An 18,865-nucleotide genomic window follows, 5' to 3' on the forward strand; every position below is an offset into this window, starting at 1 on the left:
GAAACAATCCAGGTAATAAATGAAGAAGGAATGTTAGAACTAGAATGCCACCATTTTGCAAAGCCCCAAATGAAATCATGAATCTAGACAATGATTATTAATGGCTGTTATATCACAGAAAGAGACAATTAGTCGTATGTGCTGGCCAAGAGAAGTGCATGACAATACTTATAATGTAGTCTTGTTAAGAAAGAAAGAAATTAGACCAAGTCATCAGATCTAACTGCCATTTGATGGGAAATATTGGGGACAAAGGAGCAAGGCAAACAATACCAGAGGGACAGTCCTATCTCGAAAATAGGAAATGACTGATCTCTTCAACAATGAATTATAAAGGAGTCAAAAGAAAGGCAGGGCTATCTATAAATTGAGGAGACAAAGAGAAACATCAATCAATTGCTATGTGTAAATCTTATTTAGATCCTAATTCAACTGGGAAAAATAAGAGACAATTGTGGAAGACTGGATATTTGATGATATTAAGAACTTACTAATTTTTTCCAATGTGATAATGATGTTGAGATCGTACTTTTAAAGGGCCTCTTATTGTTTAGAAAAGCATACACAAATATTTACAGATGACATTATTTAGGGAATGTGTGTTAAGTATTCGGACAGGAGGAGGGGTATAGATGAAATGAAAGTGGCTGTGAGTTTATTTTGTGTCTGGGTAATAGGTACATGAAGGTTTGTTATACTATCCTGTCGACCTTTGTGAACTTTTGAATTTGTTACAAAAACAATTTCATGTATGAAGTTCATAAACCAGGTAATCACTATATTTTTGGTGAGGTAGGCCTTTCAAAACTAGAGAACTGAGCAAGAAAATCCATTAAACTCACTCAAAATGTGTCTTTTTTTTTTTTTTTTTTTTTTTTTTGTTACTCTAGGCAGCATCATTTTGCTGGATTAGCTAACAAATGCTGCACGTGGAGTATGGTATGCCAACAAAAGTCTCCATCCGGAGAGGCTAGCAAGCCTTGACGCTGCACCCTGGGTCCAGGCCACCTTCCTAGACTACACCACCTTTTCCTAAAAGCTAGCCGGAAACAGTCAGCCAGCCCACAGTGGGCGGTGGGCACACTGATGGTGCAATAACATACCTCCGTCCCTCTGGCAACTCAATCTCTCTGCCACCATGGAGTTCATTCTGACTCGTCCTGTCCATAGAGCTCTCTCCTTCTCTAGATTTTAATCACTACTTTTTCACCAAAAATTCCCTGCCTGTGTTGCCTACATTGTCTCTGTTTCTAGAGTCCTGTGTCTATCAAAATCATATTCGTGTGCCCCCTTATGCACACACACACACACACACACACACACGCTGCAAGTGGTAGTCTCTTACAAGAATAGGCACCAGTGATGGCTTCAGCAACACATATTGTAAAATTGGAATGGTGCAGAGAAGATTAGCATGGCCCCTGCATGAGGATGACATGAAAATTTATGAAGTGTTCCATATTTAAAATTAAAAAAAGAAGAAGAGGCACCTTATACGTATCATCTGCTGTGTCAGTAGCCCTTTGCATTCAAACACTCCCAGTGACCCCGAGAGGAGCTATTATCCTATTTTACAGATGAGGACATGGAGGCAAAAGCTTAACCCAAACCACACAGCTTGTAAATGGCAGAGCTGGGATTTAAATCTAGGTCTACCTGCTTGCAAAGCATGTTTATTTAACCATAAATTGCCTGAATTGCCTTCTTCCGCAGCAAAGTGGCTATTCAATCAGTGCTCGCTGGGAGACACACGAATCTAACTGAGAAATTCAGGCATCCTGCTCATGTCTTCCCTTTCACATCTTCTTTATGTCCCAACGTCAGGCATCCCCTCTGCTCCCTGGAGTGGAGGGGCTGAAGGATGCTTTCCACTGGGCCTGGGAAAATATAAACACATCTGGAAGGAGGTCGCTGCTGAGCAAACCATGCTCCCCCCTGAGTACAGACAGGATGAGGTGTCTATAAATAATGTGACGAGTGTGAAGAGATTCTCTCCCCTGGGCTCCCTTTGCAAAAGGTTGAAGGTAATTGATGAGGCTACAGGGATATGCCAATCCTTCTGCTCTTAGAACCAGGTGTGGTTATTTACAGAAATGTCACTTTCCCAGCCCTCCCTCCCCATCTCTGCCAGAGGCTTGGAGATCAGCAAATATCAATTTACTGCTACCCCAGGGCACATGGCAATAAGCCACCGATATGCCCCACTGTCTACAAACCGGGCTTAGGCTCCTGTTCTGGTTGAGAGTTGCTTCCTCTTTGGAAATCTGGAGAGAGAGAAAGATCACAGGTTTGGTCCCTTTCCAGGCAGAGGGAGGTCAAGTGAACCGTATCACAAACCACCAAGTCCATAAAATCTGGAATTTATTTAATTCCATTCTATTTATTTATTTATTTAATAGACCACTGGACCAGAAGTCAGAAGTATGGATACCGCCCCCCCAACTAGGCCATCTGTTGGCAATCGATGTCCGAGTCCAGTTTCACAACTATAAGATGAAGGCTAGTCTTCTGTTATATGCCAGGCACAAAAAGGGTTTTGGAAAGAATAAATTAAGTAATGGAGTTAAATGACCTGTATTGTATAAGCGATCATTATTATAGTCATTATAATGAAGTCCAATAAGTCTGTTAGGAGTGTCCACGATAGGTTTTGGAAAATGCTCTGTAACTGTACCGCCCACACTCCCATGGCCTTGCTAGTCAGTGGCACAAGCAAAGCAGAAGTGTAGCATATAAATTTGATTTCTCAGGGCATCCGAAGTGTAGGTGAGGATCATTTTGTTGTAACAAAATTTACACCAAAAAAAAAAAGTCAATTTTACAACTAAATAAAAACACTTTTGGGAATAAGAGGGCAGAGCTACATCTCAAGGTTGCGCAAGCTGGCTTAAAGTTCTACTCAGAATTACTGAATCTCAACCAATAATGGATAGAAAATTGTCATGCTCCTCCCTCGCTGAGGCTGATACTGAAGACCACACTGAAGGCTCCCCACTGCCAAAGTGTCCAGGTAACTAGTGCAGAGAGCCCACAGACTAATGAGCAACAGGACACTACAATCTGATGTTCCAGCTTCTTTGGGGGACTCCTCGCTGGTGCCTCTGCCAGCAACGCCCTGGGGCAGTGGCTCACATGGACAACTTCTCTCAGCCCTACAGGTTGGGAAACTTGACCTGTAAACAACAAAGCTTGGATTTGAATCCAGGTCCATCTGCTTTTGAAGAGCCACAACCTCCTCCCAGTCTATGACTAGTTCCCATCACTGGGGAGTCCCGTTACAGTCGACAGGAATTACATCTTATTCCCTTTTATCAGACATCGCCTGTAGCCATCTGGCCCTTTTGTGCTTCCACGGTGTGGGCTTAGACTTGGAAAGCAAAGCCCTAGAGTCGCCCCCGTCTAAAAAGGAGGTCAGGCTGGACTGACCAGGGTAGGTTGCCTCTCGGTCAGGAGGGGAGCATCTTTCCTTTACTCAGAACTTCCAAGCCCAAGAAACAATCCATTGAAAACATGTACCAAAAAAGCAACTTAGTTTATTTCTCTCCTCAGGAGGAGATGTTTTAGAAAAAGTCCTGCCTATCTGATTTTGTGTTAGGAAGAAGTATAAACAATAATTTTTATAAGCCATGATAACAGTTAACATTCATGAGTATTTTTTTTATTTAAGTGTCAAAATTTATGCTGAGTGATTTACATAGATTATCTCAAATGATTAAACAGTCTGCACAAGATTCTTTATCCCTATTTACATAGGAGGGATGGAAGCTCAAAGTAGTTTACCCAGAGCACACAGTAGAGAGGCAGCTTCGATTTACCCAGATATTCTGGGGAAAAGCCCCACACTGGTTACATAAGCTCCAGGCTTTGCTCCATAGAACCTATTTAATGTCCTTTTTAAAAATCCTTTCCTGGGGCACCTGGGTGGCTCAGTGGGGTCAGCATCTGCCTTCAGCTCAGGTCATGATCTCATGGTCCTGGGATCAAGCCCTGTATCAGGCTCTCTGCTCAGCAAGGAGTCTGCCTCTATTTCTCTTCTTCTGTCCCTCTCCACTGCTCATTCTCTCTCTCTCTCTCAAGTAAATAAATCTTTTTTAAAAATCCTTTCCTTGAATAAACTAAATATGGTTTATCCATATAATGGTATATTATTCAGCCATTAAAAGGAATGAAGTACTGATAATGTGATACAACATGGATGAACCTCAAGGACATTATGCTAAGTGAACCAAGCCAGACACAAAAGGACAAATATTGTGTAATTCCACTTATATGAAATATCTAGAATAGGCAAATTCATAGAGACAAAAAGCAGGATTCACGTTACCTCTAGAAACCTGAAGGAAGAATGGAAAGTTATTGCTAATGTGTAGTGATGGTTGCACAAGAATTAAATGTAGTTTATGCCACTGAATTGTACATTTTAAAATAGTTAAAATTCCGGGGCACCTGGCTGGTTCAGTGGTTGAGCGTCTGCCATTGGCTCAGGTCATGATCCTGGGGTCCTGAGACCGAGCCCTGCATCAGGCTCCCAGCAGGGAGACTACTTCTCCCTCTGCCTATGTCTCTGCCTCTTTCTGTGTGTCTCTGACGAATAAATAAATAAAATATTTTTTTAAAAAGTTAAAATTCCAATTAAAAAAAATTTATACCATATCTTCCTTCTCTATTTGACTATCAATGAACACTTAGGTTGCCTCCATGTCTTGGCTGCTATAAATAATGCTGCAATAAACATAGGGATGCAGACTGTTTTTCAAATTAGTGTTTTCATTTTCTTGGGATAAATATCCAGTAGCAGAATTATTGGATTATATGATATTTCTATTTTTAATTTTTTGAGGAACCCCCATATTGTTTCCCATAGTGGCTGCACCAATTTGCATTCCCACCAATAGTGTATGAGCATTCCTTGTTGTCCACATCCTTGCCCACACCTGTTACTTCTGATGTTGTTTGTTTGGTTTTTTTTAATTTAGCCATCCTTACTGGTGTAAGGTGATCTCTCATGGTGATGTGGGTTTGCATTTCCCTGATAATGAGTGATGTTGAGCATCTTTCCATGTGTTGGTTGGCCATCTGGATGTCTTCTTTGGAAAAATGTCTGAGTCCTTTGCCCATTTTTGAATTGAATTCTTTGGGGGTTTTAGTGATGAACTGTATAAGCTCTTTATAGTCTTTGGATATTAACCTTATTAAAATATATCATTTGCAAATATCTCCTCCCACTCAATAGTTTGCCTTTAGTTTTGTTGATGGTTTCTTTCACTGTGTAATGTTCCTTCACTTTTTATTTTGATATAGCCCCAATAGTTTATTTTTGCTTTTGTTTCCCTTATCTTAGGAGATGTTCTAGAAAAATGTTGCTATGGCCAATGTCAGAGAAAGTGGTGCCTGTGTTCTCTTCTAGGATTTTTATGGCTTCAGGTCTCACATTTGGGTCTTTAATACATTACAAATTTATTTTTTGTGTACGGTGTGAGAAAGTGGTCCAGTTTCATTCTTTTGCATGTGAGCTGTCCAGTTTTCCCAGTACTATTTGTTGAAGAGACTGTCTTTCCTCATTGTATATTCTTGCCTCCTCTGTCATGGATTAATTCACCATATAAGTGTGGGTTTATTTCTGGACTCTGAATTTTGTTCATTGCTATGTGTCTATTTTTATGCCAGTACCATGCTGTTTTAATTACTACAGTTTGTAGTGTATATTGAGATCTGGAATTGTGATACCTCTAGCTTTGTTTTTCTTTCTCAAGATCACTTTTGCTATTCAGGATCTTTTGCAGTTCCACACAAATTTTAGGATTATTTTAATTTTGTGGACGATGCTCTTGGTATTTTAACAGAGATTTTCACTAAACCTGAAAACTGTTTTGAGTAATGTGGACATCTAACAATGTTCTCCCAACCCATGAGCACAAAATATCTTTCCATTTGTTTATGTCATCTTCAATTTCTTTCATCAATATTTTATAGTTTTCAAAGTATAGTACTTTCACCTCTGGGGTTAGGTTTATTCCAAGGCATTTTATTCTTTTTGGTGTAATTTTAAGTGGACTTAATTTCTCTTTCTGCTACTACATTATTAGTGTATAGAAATGCTACCAATTTCTGGGTATTAATTTTGTACCCTGCAAAACTTACTGAATTCATTTATTACCTCTAGTAGTTTTTTTGGGGGGGGGACTCTTTAGAGTTTTCTATGTATAGTATCATGTCACCTGCATATAGTGGCAGTTTAACTTCTTCTTTACCAATATAGATGCCTCTAATTTCTTTTTCTCATCTGATTGCTGTGGCTAGGGACTTCCAGTACCATGATGAATAACGGTGGCAAGAGTGGACACCCTCTTCCTGATCTTAAGGGAAAAGTTATCAGTTTTTCACCATTGAGTAAGATGTTAGCTATGGGTTTTTCATATACGGCCTTTATGATGTTAAGGTATATTCCCTCTACACTAAATTTTTTGAGAGTTTTTATCAGAAATAGATGTTGAATTTTGTCAAATGCTTTTTCTGCATCTATTGAGATGATCATATGATTTTTATCTTTCATTTTGTTGACATGGTGTATCATATTGATTGATTTGTGAATATTGAACCAAACTTATATTCCCAGAACAAACACATTTGATCGTGGTGAATGATCCTTTTAATGTATTATTGAATGGAGTTTACTAATATTTTGTTGAGGATTTTTGCATCAATGTTCATCAGAAATATTGGCCTGTAGTTTCCTTTTTTGTGGTGTCTTTGCCTGGTTTTGGTATCAGGATAATGCTGACCTTGTAGAATGTATTTAGAAGCTTTCTTTCCTTTTCTGTTTTTTTGTTATTTGAGGAGAATAGATACTAATTCTTCTTTAAATATTTGGTAGAATTCACCTGTGAATCTATGTGATCCTGGACTTTTATTTTTTGGTAGTTTTTGATTACCAATTCAATTTCACTGCTGATAATCATTTTGTTCAGATTTTCTACTTCTTCCTGATTCAGTTTTAGAAGATTGTGTGTTTCTAGAAACTTATCCATTTCTCCTAAGTTGTCCAATTTGTTGACATATAATTTTTCATAGTATTCTCATAATCCTTTGTATTTCTGTGGTGTCAGTTGTTACTTCTCTTTCATTTCTGTTTTTATTTATTTGGGTCCTTTTTTGTCTCTATGTATTTTTTAAATTTTTTTCTTTGATTGCTTCATTGATCCATTGACTGTTCAGTATCATGTTGTTTATTTAGCACCATATGTTTGTGTTTTTTCCAGTTTTTTTTTCATGATTAATTTCTAGTTTCATACTATTGTGATCAGAAAGATGCAGGCAAAGACCTCAAACTCCTTAAATTTATTGAGGTTTGTTTTGTGGCCTATCATGTGTTCTATTTGGAAAATGTTCCATGTGCATTTTAAAAGAATGTGTTTTCTGTTGTTTTTGGATGGAATGTTCTGTATATGTCTGTTATGTTCACCTGGTTTAATATGTCATTTAAAGATGGTGTTTCCTTAACGATATTCTACTTGGATGCTCTATCCATTGATGGCAGTGGGGTGTTAAGTCTCCTCCTATTATTGTATTATGCCAATTTCTCTATGTCTGTGAGTATTGCTTCATGTTGGGCAGCCCGGGTGGCTCAGCAGTTTAGCGTCTGCCTTCGGCCCAGGGCGTGATCCTGGAAACCCAGGATCAAGTCCCACATTAGGTTCCCTGCATGAGCCTGACTCTCTATCTGTGCGTGTGTGTGTGTGTGTGTGTGTGTGTGTGTGTGTCTCATGAATAAATAAATAAAATCTTTAAAAAATATATTGCTTCATGTATTTAGGTGCTCCTATGTTGGGTGAGTAGATATTCGTTATTATTATATCTTCTTATTGGATTGATCCCTTTATCAATATATAGTACCCTTCTTTGTCTCTTGTTAGTCTTTGTTTTAAAGTCCATTTTGTCGGGCAAAGTCTTGCTACCCTGGCTTTTCTTTTTTTCCACTTTCATTTGCATGGTAAATGTTTCTTCATCCCTTTACTTTTATTTTTTTTAAGATTTTATTTATGTATTTGACAGAAAGAGAGAACGCTCACAACCAAGGGCAGCAGCAGAGGGAGAGGGAGAGGGAGAAGCAGACTCTCTGTGGAGCACGGAGACTGATGCAGGGCTCAATCCCAGGATCCTGGGATCTGAGCTGAAGGCAGGTGCTTAACTGACTGAACCACCCAGGTGCGCTCATCCCTTCACTTTCAGTCTTTATGTGTCTTTGGGTCTGAAGTGGGCCTTTTGTAGGCAGCAAATAGATGAGTCTTGTATTTTTTAAATCCATTCCGCCACCCTATATCTTTTGACTGGAGCATTTACTGCATTTACATAAAATTCCCATTTTTATGTTGTATATATAAATGTATATGTTTTTTATGTTTAGAACTTTTTAAAAAATCTCTTTTCTGCTTAAATTAACCAAAATTGATTTCCAATTTTGCAACTAAGAACCTGTCTGATCTAAGATAGAACTTATGCTCTAAGTCATAACAGTAATGACCAGCCCCAATTACCCTGAAAAACATAAAAAACAAACAGATGAATAAAAGCTTGAGAGTAAACAGCAGTTTTCCAATGTGCAGACTAGATTTGGGGATTCTTTTGCATTGGTTATCAAATGGTAACCATGCAAGATGGGAGGTTGAGTTCTAGAAGCATCCAGGAGGGGAACTATTTTAACAATATTCCTTTACGTTTTAAACAGAAAAAATATGTCAGAGACTCTAGTTGTAGATCTTCTATCATGTACCATGGCAAATTCAATAACAATTCCTCTGCTGTTCCAGGAAGCCCTGGTGTCATGGGATCACAAAGGACAAAGTGGTACCTAAGCCAGACTTCCTTGACGAGGATGCTTTTCATGAAGTGAACAATTCCTCAAAGCAGGAGCCTACCCACCCCCCAGGATGGTGAATAGAGAATCTCAAGTCAAACAAAGGTCCTTACCATTGCAGTCTGGCTGCTGAATTCTCAGGGCTGAGCTAAAGGAGTAAAACCAGTTAAGTTGCTATTACAGCTGTGCCCTCCAATCCTAAGCTCTCCCTCCAGACCGTTTCAGTATCTCTGACTCCTCTCCATCCCCAAGCCACTGAGCAAGTTTAAGTGTCATCTCTCACCTCAACCAGAACAATACCTCCTTGACTGGTTTCATTCACTCATCAAATATCTACTGACCTCCAGCTATGACCTTGGAGAAAAGTAGTGAACAAAAGAGACAGAACCTTCAGGGCACTCATAGTCCTGTGCATCTAGTATCACTCCTCTATAGTCCATCCCCCACATTAGCCAACAAAGAAATCTTCTAGAAACCCAGCCTGATCATGGCCCTCCAAGGCTGAAAATCCTCCCCTAACTCCTCATTCCCAAGGATGAAGTTCAAGCTCTGCAGCTCACAAGACCTTTCCAAATTTAGTCCCACCAAACCTCATACAGCCTCATCTTCACCTTCTCCCTGCCCTAGCTTCCCCCCAATGGTGAAAAGAGCTTATGGAGCAAAAAGCAACAAGTAGCACTTGGTGCACCTGGAACTTGTGGGCAGAGGGCTCAGCAGGGCCCAGCTGATTCTAATGTATAGCCAGGGCTGGGAGTCACAGTGGGGCTTGGTCTTCCAGGTTTTTAATGGCTTTATGGGGCTATGACCGCCAGATCTGTCACCTGAGATCATTTCTGGCACCTAACAGAGAGAAGCCCACAGCCCCTCTGTCCACCTGAGTACCAGCACCCGAGCACCTTAGAGCAGGTAACATGTAAGATGTGGTAGGTTATGATGCTTCACCAAGAGGGTCCCCATAAGCAGGTGGAATTGAGTGGGCAGAGCTGGTTTGCTGCAAAGAGGAGCTAAGGCAGTTGTCCCCTCAGGAAGGAGCTAACAAGCCCCAATTGTCATTCAGTTAGGACTTTGTTTGTCCATCCTCCAATGGGTCAAGTAACCTTTCCAGGGGGCAGCTCTCCAGCCAGGTTCTCCCTCAGCCCTGCAAGTAAGAAATGGAACACAAGTCTTGTAGCTTATTCTAAAAACAGTCCTCATTGTTTCGGCATAAACATTTTTGAGTAGAGAAAAGTTGTCATCAGATCTATGTTTAGAAAGATAGCTCTGACAGCAGGGTTTTTATTAGTACTATAATATCTTCCAGTCCACAAACTTTTACTGCATTTCTTCTGGATACCAATCACTGATCTAGAGGCAGGAGATTTAAAAAATAAATAAATAAGATACAACCTTTCCTCCCCATAAGCTAGTAGGGAAAATAGGCTGGTAAATAGATCATTATAGACAAAGAAGGAAACGGGAGGCTAATGATGTGCCCAAAGTATCACGGGTGACTTGACCAGGAGGCAATTCCTGAATTAAGTCAAAGATGGATAGGGGAGTTGGCCAGGTGGAGGTTAAGTAGACATCCGAGGGAGAAGGTCAATGTGAACAAAGGCTACTTAAACAGATTAGGGATAGCCTGACAGAGAGGAAACTACATTGAGTGGAGGAAGCTACCAGGTGTTTGAAGCATTGTGTATGGGGAAAGAAGTCATCATAGCAAATGCTTATATGGTGCTTACTATGTGGCTGACACGATTCTAAGCATGTGTGTATGTGGGTGTGTACATTTATTTTGTGTACATATATATGTATGTATGTACCCATTTAATTCTCATAACAACCTGATGAGATAAGACTATCACCCCATTTTACAGATGGGAAGAGCAGTCACAGGCAGTAAAAATGACTGCTCCAAATCACACAGCAAGTGGCCAAGCCAAGATTTACACCAAAGTAGGCTGGCTCCTGAACATATATTCTTCACTGCCGTGTGCCACTACTTTCTATGACAGATCATTGGACCAAGCCACACTCAAAGAGATTGGATGCTATCATATAACAAAGGGAGCCAGTGAATTATTCCATATCAGAAAGTGGGACTATCACATGCATACAGAGACAGAATTGATGGAGGAGATTTGAGGGCAGGAATAGCCAGTGAAAGATTGGCTATAGAACAGGAAAAAGAAAAGTCTGAATCAGGGCCATTGTTCCAAGGGTGAAAAGGAGAAAAGAGACTTGAGAAAAATTCTGGCATTTGAATTAGTAGGACTTTGTGATTCACTAGAATTGGGCAGATAGCATGGATTCAGAATGCCACCCAGAGTTCTAATTAGGATGGAAAACAGAATTGAAGGGGAGGGATGATGGTCAGATTTAGATACTGGATTTGGGGTGTCCATGGGCATTCAGTAGGGATGGAGGACAGGCAGCTGGATGTGCTACTTCCACAATGGCAGCAGGGCCAACAGCTTTGTGTGAGCATAACAGGGAGGGGGAGGTGAGGATGAATGTTACAAGAGGCCCCACTGCCTATCTCTCTCCATAAACCTGAGTACCTCTCCACAAAATGGGTTATCAGTACCTGTCATTTATCAAACTCTCCAACATACTGAAATATTCATTTTTGGCCGACATTAGGCTTTCTCTACAAGCAGGTGACGTTAGATTTTCCCTCATCAAACTCTATTCATTATTCTAATTTAATTTCTCTGCAACCAGAGTTAGAACTTTTTTTTAAATGTACAGTCATCCTGACCTGAAAGACACAATTGCTTCATACCAACATGACAGATCAATTTAGGAATGCAAGAGGCTGATAGCATAACTTCCAGGCTCATTTCTGAGAGCTGAAGCTCATTCCAGCAGTCTGGGGCCTCTCAGGCAGTTTGCTGAAGTGGTGAAACTCCTCTTAGTGCTGCTATATAGATTCAAGTCAGAACATCGTAACCAAAAAAATAGCCCCAGAATAATGACTGCCTCCTTGTGTTCTCTCTAGCTTTCCTGGCTCAGCTGAAGATGAGAAAAGATTGCAGGAGACATGCTGCCCACATGCTCCATTCCCAATTCTCCTCCCGATTGCAGGAAACATGGCTGTCCATATGCTCCATTCCCAAAGCTCCATTCCTACACCCAAGGAATCCACTTCTTTCTGACTTGGCCTCCAGTCAGCTCCTTCACTCCATCTCGTCTCCATCCTTCACCCTCTTAGTCTCTGCTCATCATCATGCAGGAACACAAATTAATATCAATCATGGCATTGAAAGCCACGCTATCCCTACCTTGTTCCACAAAACTTCATCATTGGTTCAGCCTGACATTTCCCTCATCCATCATTACTTACAGATATAAGAGATCTCAAGATGGTGAGAAAAGCTAACATTCTATTGGGTGGAGAGTGCAATGACTACTTATCAATGCAGTAACCACTCTTCCTTCCATTCTGTAGGGGCAGAGTGCCCAGCTAACCATCTCCAGGGGTCTCAACAAGAGGAAAGAGGCCAGGGCTTCTGGGGAACCATTTTAAAGAGGGCTAACTCAGCTGAAAGAACACCTTTTGTCCCTACACCCTTCCTCTTCTTCCTACTGGCATGTGGTTGTGACAGCTAGAGCTCTTCAGCCCTAACTGCTGACCTTCAGACTACTTTTAAAAGTCAGAAAATAACCTGATAATGTGTTTAAGCCATTGTATCTGAGTTTTATTTCCTAGTAACTCTGCTATTGTGATTCCCCCTGAGACTGGAAAGTAAGAAGACTCAGAATGGCCTTTCCCAGCCTTAGCAGATATTTCTTTGGGAACAGCCACAAGAGCATTGCATTGAAATTACTATTATGTGTGTCCATCTTCGACCTTAAATAGTGAGCTCCTTAAAGGCAAACACTCTTGATGCATTCACAATTACAAAGCAGCACCTACCACAGACCTGGCACAAGGCAAGGACTGTGTGAAATGTATGTTGAATAAATAAGTGGAAGCTCTATTGGGGGTCTTGTGTTAATGACTGAGTCCCTGGAATTAGCTAATCAATGAAGTTATGTACCATCCGCCTTATATGCAGGATGCCACTATTTTAATCAAAATGCAAAATGCACCAGGCTTCATTGTCTCCACACAGTGGTTGTTGAATTGATGCCACCTTGGGATGAGAAGAAACCCTTCCTGGGCATTAAAATATTCTCTCATGGTTAGTCACTCAACAAAAAACATGGTATTTCCTGAGGATCTTCTAGTGGTTGATAATTAATCCTAACATCTGCTTTGTGAGTTACATGCCCTCATTGCCCCCATTTTACAGGTGAGAAGTCTGAGGTCCAGAGGGTGAAATGAGTTCATGCACTATTCCACAGTAAGGCAGGGATCCAAGCCCAATTGTGTCCACACCACTCCTATGTTACCTTGCTTCTTTTCTACTTCAAAGCAGTTTTAGAACCGAGACTCAGATAATCTCAGTTCCAAAAGAGAAAACACCAATGCACAGAAGGAGGCCTATGTTTCTCACCCTGTGATCTCGAGGCTCTCTTAACCCCAAGTGAAGAAGTGGTAAGAGGGAGAGGAAAGGGCCATGAGTCACTGGTGGCCTAAAGCCCCAGAGTTCCTCCTAAGACCTGAAAACGTGTGCAATTGCCTAAATTAAAATCAATATGCTGCTTGGCTGGAAGGCTGCACAATTGTTTTTGACGCTGGGTATATTATGTTCTAAATGTTTAATCTGGCAGAGGCCATAAAAGACAAGTTCCAGGCCATTTGGAGCTTATATTGCGAACAAGATGGTCTGGGAGGCAGCTAAAATGAAAAAAAAAAAAAAGAAAAAAAAAAAAAGACAAGAGATCCCAATAGAGTGGCACAGACAAATTGATCTGGTTCTGACATGGATGCTAGGCATCAATTCAGGGTGAAAGAGACTCCTTTGTTGATAGGAGAAAGGCAGTGATAAAAGCAAAATGGTCAGCCGTCAGACCTTACTTTCTAATGCTTGGGGAAGCTTCCCTGAGATGGCAAAGAAATCAATATGTCTAAGGCAGCCGTGTTGATTCGTGGCGCCAGACAGTCAAGAAAGGCAATCTTACCTTCCAAATGTTAATAGATGACCATTTAGCATGCACAAGTCTGATGCACCACATGCCCAGAAGGGCAGATCCTCCCAACCCAAAGCCTGCACTGCAATAAGCACATATATAGTCCCCTTAAGGAATCCTCCTATTGAGGGCTTCCTGACTGGGGGAAAAAAGTCTAGCATGGGTGGTTAAATGCTCAGGCTTAAGTGTTAGATGTAAATTCAGATTTTAGCTCTTCGACCTACTGAGTACATCCACTTTGTAGCCTGTCTGGGCTAGGCCTCTATTTCCTCATCTAGTGGATTCCTGAAGGAATAGGAGTATTGGTCTACCAGCAATGAGGTGAGAATTAAAGGACATAATTGGGGATCTGGGTGGCTCAGTGGTTGAGCCTTTGGCTCAGGTTTTGATCCTGGGGTCCTGGGATCGAGTTCCGTATCAGGTTCCCCTTAGGGACCCTGCTTCTTCCTCTGCCTATGTCTCTACCTCTCTCTGTGTCTCTCATGAATAAATAAATAAATAAATAAATAAATAAATAAATAAATAAATAATCTTAAAAAAAAAAAGAAAAGAAAGGAGATAATCTGCACAGTTTCTGGGATATAGTAAGTGTTGAATACATGTTACCTGATAGTATTAAGGTTCTCAGTATGTAAAAGAGCATGGACCTAGCAAGGCAGAGACACAGGCAGGGGGAGAAGCAGGCTCCATGCAAGGAGCCCGACATGGGACTCGATTCCGGGTCTCCAGGATCACACCCTGAGCTGAAGGTGGCACTAAACCGCTGAGCCACCCGGGCTGCCCGCAAAGCAATATTTAAACATCAGAAAAGGTCAAGACTTGACCTCTCTTTTTTTGTACTGCAGGCATTAGGTGGCATTCTTGGTAATGGACAGTGTCTGGCATCTCTTGGTTGTACGGCATTAGGATTTCAGAGCAGGGCAGAGCTCGAGCCTTGAAACAAACTCATTGAAGTGTACCCAGGGTTGATTAGATTGAATCCTCCTTCTGGAAATACCCCAGGGCAAGAGGGCCATCACAGATTGTATACTTATTACATGCCAGACACAGTAGTAAGCACTTTATAGCTACTCTCACTGATTTCTTGAACAAACAGAGGTACAGAGAGGGTAGAAAATTTGCCCATAGTCACACAGCAACCTTGGAAGGAGGCAGAAATCACGTTTTTTTTCCCAAATTTGTGTTTCTAAATCCAGTATTTTTTCCACGACATCACAGCTGTGCCTTTATTTATAGAAATATAAAAAAGATTGCAAAGGAAATATTTAGCTTACTTATGAAAGCCAACAGTTTTTTAAGAGTCTATAAAATTACTTTAATTTAACCCATCTGTCTATAGAAACTTACTGCAATAATTACAAATGTTACCTGTTCATTTAAAGAACAAATATGCAAAATCACTACTTGTAATACTATGTTATGCCAATAGTGTGCATTACCTAGTTTTTCACTAAAGAAGTATCACCATGTAGTAAAAAATAAGAAAAGTGGGTTCAAATCCTGCTTCTATCATGCATCAGTTCTGTGGCTTTGGACAAGCTCCTTAACTTCACTGAACCTCTATTTCCCCATAAGTGAAAGGCAGCTTTTAAAACTAATCCCAGGAAACGAACTAGGGGTGGTGGAAGGGGAGGAGGGTGAGGGGTGGGGGTGACGGGGTGGCGGGCACTGACGGGGGCACTTGACGGGATGAGCACTGGGTATTATTCTGTATGTTGGCAAATTGAACACCAATAAAAAATAAATTTATTATTAAATAAAAATAAATAAAATAAAATAAAACTAATCCCAGGGCAACTGCAACAAGTAAATTACATAATATATATGAGGCACCAGTGTCTGGTAATACTAAATAGTGGGAAATATCATTATTCCTGAGAAATAACCCTTCTTTAAAATATTCTCTAATTCAGACATATTACTGTTCATATAAGCAGATTTCACTATTACAGAAGTCTGATTAGCCAGCAATTCCACTTCCAGGAATGCAGCACAAGGAAATGCTCATAACTACAGAGAAAGATGTGTGTGTGTGTGTGTGTGTGTGTGTGTGTGTGTGTGTGTTTGTGATGAGTTACAGAATTGTTTATAATAGGGAATCCCTGGGTGGCTCAGCAGTTTGGCGCCTGCCTTCGGCCCAGACATGATCTGGAGTCCTGGGATCGAGTCCCACATCAGGCTCCTTGCACAGAGCCTACTTCTCCCTCTGCCTGTGTGTGTGTGTGTGTGTGTGTGTCTCTCTCTCATGAATAAATGAATAAAATCCTTTTAAAAAAGAATTGTTTATAATAGTAGGAAATGGGAAACAACCTATATATCCATCAAAAGAAGAATGGTTAAATAAATGATGATTTATCTATATAAGGACAAACTTCTCCTGTAAAGAGCTTGAGAGCAAATATTTTCAGTCTTTGTGGGCCATGCAGCCTATGTGACAATTACTCAGGGCTGCTGTTGTAGCACTAAATCAGCCGCCGACAATATGTAAAATAATAGACCTAGATATTTCTCAAAAAAACAAATAGAACTGTATTTAGAAAAATAGATGGAAGGCCACATTTGGCCTCAGTGTTTTCCAACCCCTGATATATATGGCTGAATACTACACAGCTGTTAAAATAATAATAATAATAATAATAATAATAATAATAATAATAATAAAGTAGACCCTCATGTATTAAGACAGAAAGATATCCACAAGACCTCCTACAAGTCATAAGAAAAAGGTAAATAGCACAATAAAAATTGGAGAGAAAATACGAACAGGCAATTCATAAAAGAAAATTCAAATAGCCAGTTTGAAAAGTTGCTCAACTAATTAACTTTCCAAATGCAAACTAAAACAAGAAGATCCTAGATGCACTCATGACATCTGCAAAAATTAAAACACTGACAAAATCAAGGGTTGGTGACACTGTAAAGAAAAGAGTACTATCATACACTTTTAGAACAAATATAAAGTAAGACAATCACTTCGAAATTTTCTTTGGCAGAATCTATTCAAGCTGTAAATGTGCATATCTTATGACCCATCATTTCCTCTTCTAGGTCTATACCCCAGAGAATCATGTTCACATGTGTTCAAAAAGATTGAATAAGAAAACTGACTGAAGCATTATAATAGCAAGAAAATGAAAATGACCAAAGATCCCCAATAATGGAATGGACAACTATAATCCAAAATATTCATGTGGCAAAGTACAATTCAGCAGTTAAGAGGTGTAAACTCAATCTATATTCATAGATACTTCTCAGAAATATGATACCAACTTTCAGAACAATCCTTACAGTATGACACAATGTAGGTAAGAATATGGACACAATTAAAAAAAAAGAATATGGACACAAACTACAAATCATACACTTGTTACAGGAAATGTACATGTGTATAAAGGTATTTATTTATTTTTATTTAAGTTTAATTTAGTTAACATATAGTGTATTATTAGCTTCAGGAGTAGAATATAGTGATTCATTATTTGCATTTAACACCCAGTGCTCATCACAACAAGTGCCTTCCTTAATGCCCCTCACCCAATTATCCCGTCCCCCCACCCACCTTTCCTCCAGAAACCTTCAGGTTGTTCCCTATAGTTAAGTCTCTTATGGTTTGCCTCCCTCTCTGTTTTCATCTTATTTTATTTTTCCTTCCTTTCCCCTTGTTCATGTGTTGTTTCTTAAATTCCACATATGAGTGAAATTATATGGTATTTGTCTTTCTCTGACTTATTTCCCTTAGCATACTACCCTCTAGTTCCATCCACATTGTTGCAAATGGCAAGATTTTATTCTCTTTGACGGGTAATATTTTATTTTATATATATATATATATGCACTCATGACATCTGCAAAAATTAAAACACTGCTGAAATCAAGGGTTGGTGATACTGTAGAGAAAAGAGTATTATCATACACTAATACTATATATATGTATATGTATATATATATATATATATCAAATCCATATATAATCACATCTTTATTTATCTGCCAGTGGACATCTTGGCTCTTTCCATATTTCGGCTAATGTGGACCTTGCTTCTATAAAGATTGGAGTATTTAAAGAAAGATCTGGAAGGTTATGCAATAAACGAAAACAATAGTTATCTTGAGACATAGGAGAGAAGATGAGAATTAGAAGTGGTGGCCCAAGGAGACTTTAGATTTAACCATAATGTTTTACTTTTTAAAAATGAAATAACTATGTAATATCTCATAATTGAAATAAATATTTTTAAAATTTTCATGATATATTAAATGAATAGCCAAGTTACAAAACCATATATATTGAATGATGGTATTTTACTTTTAAATTTTTACATCTTGTTTTTGTGTGTGTTTGTGTCTGTCTGTCTGTCTGTCTGCCAGGGTGATTACCACATAGTTAACAGGATTTTTTTTTAAGATTTTACTTATTCATTCATGAGAGACACAGAGAGAGAAAGGCAGAGACACAGGCAGAGGGAGAAGCAGGCTTCATGCAGGAAGCCCGATGTGGGACTCGATCCCGGGTCTCCAGGATCACGCCCTGGGCCCAAAGCGGCACAACTGCTGAGCCACCCGGGCTGCCCAGTTACAGGATTATACAGTAGTGGAAAGGGAATTAGAGCCTCGGAAAGAATAATATATTAGTCTGCTCAGGCTGTCATAACAAAATACCACCAATTAAGTGGCTTAAACAACAGAGATTTATTTCTCACAGTTCTGGTGGCTATAAATTCTAAGATCCAGGTATTTACATATTTGATATCTGGTAAGGGCTCTCTTCCTGGCTTATAGATGGCCACCTCCTTGCTGTGTCCTCACATAGCCTTTTGCTCCTCCCTGTTTCCCAGGGAGGAAGAAGAGAAGGGGGAGGATCAAGGGGAGTAAGCCCTAAGAACTCTAATCCTATCTGATCAGGAGTCCACCCTTATGACCTCATTTTAACCTTAATTAACCTTGGAGGCCCAT

The 18,865-nt window shown here is 39.8% G+C and overlaps 1 non-coding gene across 1 annotated transcript; it reads left to right on the plus strand.

Annotated features, from left to right (window-relative positions):
* Positions 1-1,359: 1,359 nt before the first annotated feature.
* On the plus strand, positions 1,360-1,466 carry LOC119865077. The gene has a single exon (XR_005375939.1). It is a non-coding gene; the product is annotated as a U6 spliceosomal RNA (small nuclear RNA).
* Positions 1,467-18,865: the final 17,399 nt, after the last annotated feature.

This window comes from Canis lupus, chromosome 21, assembly GCF_011100685.1.
Source record: "Canis lupus familiaris isolate Mischka breed German Shepherd chromosome 21, alternate assembly UU_Cfam_GSD_1.0, whole genome shotgun sequence".
NCBI lineage: Eukaryota > Metazoa > Chordata > Mammalia > Carnivora > Canidae > Canis > Canis lupus.